Source organism: Ixodes scapularis, unplaced genomic scaffold (assembly GCF_016920785.2).
Source record: "Ixodes scapularis isolate PalLabHiFi unplaced genomic scaffold, ASM1692078v2 PGA_scaffold16__2_contigs__length_2301149, whole genome shotgun sequence".
NCBI lineage: Eukaryota > Metazoa > Arthropoda > Arachnida > Ixodida > Ixodidae > Ixodes > Ixodes scapularis.
Window position 1 is genome coordinate 192,119 of NW_024609842.1, and position 6,000 is coordinate 198,118.

Sequence of the window (6,000 nt, forward strand, 5' to 3'; positions counted from 1 at the left end):
GTGTCGTCACTGACACAGGCAGTCGCGTCCAGAAGTTTTTGGTGCGGTGTTAGACGGCCTTCCACTGGAATAAAGAAAGACGTTAGTGAACTTGTTTTGGGAATATAAGATCAGAAACCAGATTTTTGTACATACCAGCCTTTTTCATTCATCTGATGAAGAACCCGAAGCACGTTTATCTTGTTGGGGTCACCGGCATAAGAGATTACACGAGTCTTGGCGTGACCGGTGACTATTTTAGTTCTACAAACTCCTCTTGTGCACCTTCGGACTATTCTCGAGCGCATGCGGAATGCTGGTTTGACAGTTCACCCGGGAAAAATGCAACTGGCAACATCTAAGATTAAACTGCTCGGTTTTGTAATCGACGATGGAGCGCTTCGCCCTAACGAGGACAAGCTGAGGGCCATAACAGAATTTTCTCCCCCCCCCCCCCCCTATGATGCAAAGAGTTTGCAGCGATTTCTTGGCATGGTTGGATTTTACCGCCAGTTTATCCCCCACTGTGCAGAGATAACGCGGCCTCTGAACGAACCGCTGCGCAAAGGCGTCAAATGGCGTTGGACGGAGGCACAGCAAAATTCTTTCCTTCAACTGTCCAGAGCTATTGCTGAGACAGCATCTTTGAAGCTCCCAGACCTCAACCGTCCGTTTGTGCTGCAAACCGATGCGAGTGGCTACGGTTTAGGTGCTGTGCTGCTTCAAGACTTTGATGGTGTCTTACGACCCGTTGCGTTTGCTACCCATACGTTGACAGCAGCTCAACGAAATACAATGTTTGCGAGCTCGAGTGCCTAGCCATCATATTCGCCCTGCAGAAATTCAACATGTATCTTGATGGCGCGCGCTTTGTGGTCCAGTCAGATAATGCCGCCTTGTCTTGGCTTCAGCGGCTGGAAAATCCGGCAGGACGATTAGCACGCTGGGCACTAACGCTTCAGAAATATGACTACACCATTGTGCACAAACCAGGCTCACAAAACAAAGTTGCAGACGCTTTGCCCCGCGCTCCGCTCGGCGAAGAGCGCGTGCCCGAGGATGCCAATGTTGTGGCTGCAATAGATGCTGGCTCACGCTGGGGTACCTTCATTAGCCGAGATGAGCTTCGTGCTGCACAGCAGAACGATGGACTTTGTCGCAGGGTCTCTGAGTGGTTATCTTTACGAGACCGACGTGGCAACAGAGACGCTGACATGGGTTTTGACTCGTACTTGCTGGCCGAAGACGGTCTGCTCCTCCGGTACATACCTCAGATCGACGACGAGGAGGGTGGCTTCACACACACTCCATTTCGAGCCGTGATACCTCGCCGACTTCGCACGTCCTTCATTAGATACTACCACGACTCTGCTTTGGCTGGTCACAGTAGTGGCTGCAAGACTTTTGAAAAGTTAAGCCGTACTGCAACTTGGCCAGGAATTCGTCAGGACGTGCTGAGGTACGCTTGTTCATGCCCGGTTTGTCAGAAAGCCAAACCGTGCGGTGGTTAGCCCCCTGGTCTCATGCAGCCAGTCGTGAGTCGGTCCCCATGGAAATGCGGTGCTGTCGACGTCATGGGCCCTTTCCCACGCAGTCCGCGTGGCAACCAGTACTTGTTGGTTGTCACGGATCACTTTAGCAAGTGGGTGGAGCTATTGCATTGCGATCGCTGACATCCAAGAAAATCTGGTCGTTTCTGATGGAGACGTTCACACGCTTCGGATTTCCGGCGAAATTGATTAGCGACAACGCTACTTACTTTGCCAGCAAAGTGTTCCGAGGCTCATGTATCGCATTGGGCATACAACAAAAGCGGACCTCTCCCTACCACCCAGAGGCAAACATCACAGAGCGGGTGAACCGAAACCTGAAATCGATGTTAATAGCTCACACCGAATGTCACCCTGACTGGGACGCAAAGCTCCCAGAGCTCGCGTTCGCAACACGCACAACCGTTAACCGGTCTACAGGTTTTACGCCAACTTGCCTTAATTTCGGAAAAGGGCTGACTTTCCCGCTGGAAAACACTTGCACGACCAAGAACCGTGGCGCTGCTCGCTCATACGGTCAGTTTGCAGGAAGCCTACGACGCAGACTCAGGGACATCGTTCATGATGCCCGGGAGAGCTTGGACGCCGCACGGCTTCAACGAGCTGAGCAGTACAATCTTGAGACCGGGACGTGCAATTTGAAGTTAGAGATCTTGTACTCCGACGGGCACACCCACTTAGTGACGCCTCTAGAGGTTTCACAGCTTCCCTGGCAAACAGGTGGGATGGTCCGTATCGAGTGCGAGACAAGGTCTCACGCCTTACGTACACGCTTGTTCATTGTGAGTCTGGACGACTCGCCGGACCTGTTCATGTCACCAACCTCAAACGATATTATGAATCGGATGGCGAACTTCTCTCGCAGGTGGAGAGTGATGCCGATCCTGGTAAAATTTAATTCTGCGGGGACTCTTTTTGATGTTGGTGACGAAGACGAAGACCAAGACTTAAAAGATGCGCGTTGCAATAGGCTTTAGCGAGAACTAGTTTCCGCACCATACAGATTGTGCGCGTAGTTCTGTGCGATATACACCGACAGTGTGCTCGCAAATTTAGCTAGTCTATTGCCGCGCCCAACGTACCGACGCTTTCTTGTAGAGGCCTCTCCAGAAGACAACTGGTGATTCTTTTTTCCCCTTTTGTTCTTTTCGAACCTTCGACATGTCTCACTACCGCCCCAACCGTTGCCGGAGGTTCTCTCCACGCTCTCGATGTGCCACGTGGCTTTGGGGACTACGGCAACGCAGTAGGCAACCGAGGACCCTCTACCGGCCCTAGCTACGCCGCCAGACGCACGAACAACGACCGCGGCGGGACCTGAGAGAGCGAGATCAGCAGCCCCGGCAGCGGCTACAACGACGGCTACGAGGCACACCAATGGAGACCAGGGCCGATACGAAGGTCCACCTGAGCATTACGTTGCCAGCCACGGCCCCGGGGGTGCCCACTCATCCTCAGGCGGTGAACCCGCATCAGGGGTCCCTGCTGCTGTTGTACGGCCTCAACTCTAACAAGATGAACGCCGGGAAGCTCGTCAACCTGCTCTGCCTGTACGGCAACGTCGTCAAGATCACGTTCCGGAAGAACAAGAACGGCTGTGTCATGGTGCGGATGGAGGATCACCTGGCCAAGCAGAGAGCTGTGCGTCACCAAAACCACGCACAATTTTTCGACATCAAGATGCAGATCGGGACTTCATTGGCAACTCTGCAACAACCGCATCACCAATCCGGAGGCGGCCTCCACGAACCGCATCCGGCCGCCTACATCTTCACAACCCCCTCCTCCTCCACCACTACCAACCAGAGAGGACAGCCACGGAGCCAGAGGACAGAGAAGGGGGAGAGGGGGGGGAGAGTTTGTGGACTTTGCGGCCTGTCACCGCGCAAAAGAACTCGCGCTCCGCGCCCGGCGCGCAACGTGCGCTTGAGCCACGCTCGGGGCTCGGGGCTTTGCAGTCAGTTCGCTGCCACGAACAAGTAAAGGTGTGTTTTCTGAGATCTTCCTCGTTGGTCCTTCTTGCGGATGAGCAGTAGCACCGAACCCTACAATATATATATATATATATATAAACGAATATGTGCAGATAAATGAACCGTACTTAATTTAAAGAATCAAAGAATCGAAGTTTTCAGGAACCCGCCGAAAGTCAAAAAACGGCGGAGCCAGGATTTGAACTCTGGCTCCGCCGCCAACCCGACCGGACATTGGGAGGCCCAGAGTTCAAATCCTGGCTCCGCCGTTGTTTGGCTTTCGGCGGGTTCCTGAAAACTTCGATTCTTTGATTGATTAGATTAAGTACGGTTCATTCATCTGCACATATTCGTTTATATCCTCCTCGGAGACCACGTACGATGGTGTCAAGTGCCCGTGTTGTATATATATATATATATATATATATCAGGGTGTCGAACCGGAACCGAACCGAACCGAAAACCGCTACGGAACCGGTATTTTTTTCCGGAACTGAACCCCAACCCGAACCGTTATATTGTTATCGCGATGAACCCGAACCGGAACTGAACCGGAAAAAGATAACGGTTACCGGCTCATGTCAAAAGGGTTCGGCCACGCGCTGTTGACAATGAATGTGCTATCAATGCCATTTGTTTTTTCAGTGCCATCAACTGACACACACCTCGCTTACATATTTTTCTTTTCCACTCAGTCTTAGGAATATAAACGCTGCATCGATGAATCTTGACAAACGCTGCATCCATGAATCTTGACATAGGAACCAGTATTGCGCTGGTCGCGGCTTGCACGGAAGAAAAAGAATTGGAAGGCTGTGCAAAAAAAAAAAAAATCGCGTCACGGGATTTCATTTTCCTACAATCTCGTAAATCCTAAATGCTGCTGTGTGCTCATTTCATAACACATTTCTAGAACGCGCGAGTTCTTGGAGCTGGCTTCCATCGGAATGAGAAAAGAAAAGGCTGTGGAGTTTGATAATAATGCATCCGGTTTCGTATAGGCGCTTAGAAGCTAACATATTTGTGAGACAGCGAACTCTTCTATTTTAATATTTATCCTATTACGTCCTTCTGGCGTTGCGTTCGGTGAAGTGTTTTTCATATTCCGTATCTTGTTTAATGAAAACTTCTTTAAGGGTCTAATTTAAGTTACCGAAGGCTAGTTCAAATAAAGAAAGCTGTATTTTCTCCCCAATGTTCCTTCAATTGCTTACACGCCGAGGTGGCGGGATAGTTAGCGAGTTCTACTTGTAAGTGGGTTTGTAAGGAAGTCGCGTATTTTACAGCTACTGCGTCGGACCCAATTAGATGAAGTACAAATGCGTAAACGTCGGTGAGGTAACCTTTGAGTGCACATAAAGAAACCATTCCTGGTAGAAATCCCTGAACCTTACACTACGATGTATTCCGTTTCGTATGTGCTGATTTCAGATGTTTTATTTGTAATTTATTTTGATGTTGCAATTTGTCATTTATAATTTCCGAACCGGTTCGCGAACCGGTTCAGCGCCCCGAACCTGTTCGCGAACCGATTCGCGGATCGAATTAATCGAACCGGAACTGAACCGGAACAAAATAAATTTACCTGAACCTGAACCGTAACCGAACCCGTATTTTTTTCGGTTCGACACACTGATATATATATATATATTTTTGATTATGATGCAATTAAATGCAAAGGTGCTAGCGAGCTGGACAATAATGATGAAAATAATCCCTGGAGAAAGGGAACAAAAGGGACAATGGACAAACACAACTCTCCAAACACAGCTAGGTGACTGGTGCGTTTGCTCTACTGACGTCTACCCCTGGTTAGCTCAGTTGGTAGAGCGCTCCACTTGTAATGGAGAGGTCCCGGGTTCGATACCCGGACCAGGCGGATTTTTTCTGTCGCGCACCAGTCACTAGCTGTGTTTGGAGATTTGTGTTTGTCCATTGTCCCTCTTGTTCCCCTTCTCCAGGGATTATTTTCATCATATATATATACTTGACCAATAAATTTAAAATTGTGTACACTGTTAGGTTCGCGTTCTTAAGCTTCAAATTTTTTTTACGAAGGAGTAACACATAATAGGCATCACGGACAGCATATCTTCCGACTTTCAACACACGATGAATCGCCGACGCGTGAGCAGACGGAAGCTTGCGATGCTGAGCGAACGGTTTATGAAAGATGCTGCGTAAGGTACTCCGGGCGCAACGGCTTCGCAACTGTTCGAAGAGCAAAGGATTCGCGACGACAAAGTGGCGTCTTGCCTCTTCAGTAAGCTAACGGTGCTCGCGACTGCCACGCTCACATATTTGATGAGCGAGCGCGGCCTGCCTGATCGAGGCGCAGTCGGCTCTCGCGTCGCGATTGCTACGTCGTTGCTCTGCCTACACTGATGACATGCGTACTGGCATTCAAACCAGCCCTCCGCAACTTCATTCGAGTCAAATAGACGACTTTATAGCGGGACAGACTGTCGTAACAAGAGTAGAACTTATTTCGGTAGCGG

At 50.0% G+C, this 6,000-nt stretch overlaps 1 non-coding gene across 1 annotated transcript; it reads left to right on the plus strand.

Annotated features, from left to right (window-relative positions):
* Window positions 1-5,308: 5,308 nt before the first annotated feature.
* Window positions 5,309-5,381, plus strand: Trnat-ugu. Its single transcript has one exon. It is a non-coding gene; the product is annotated as a tRNA-Thr (tRNA).
* The last annotated feature ends 619 nt before the right edge of the window (window positions 5,382-6,000 follow it).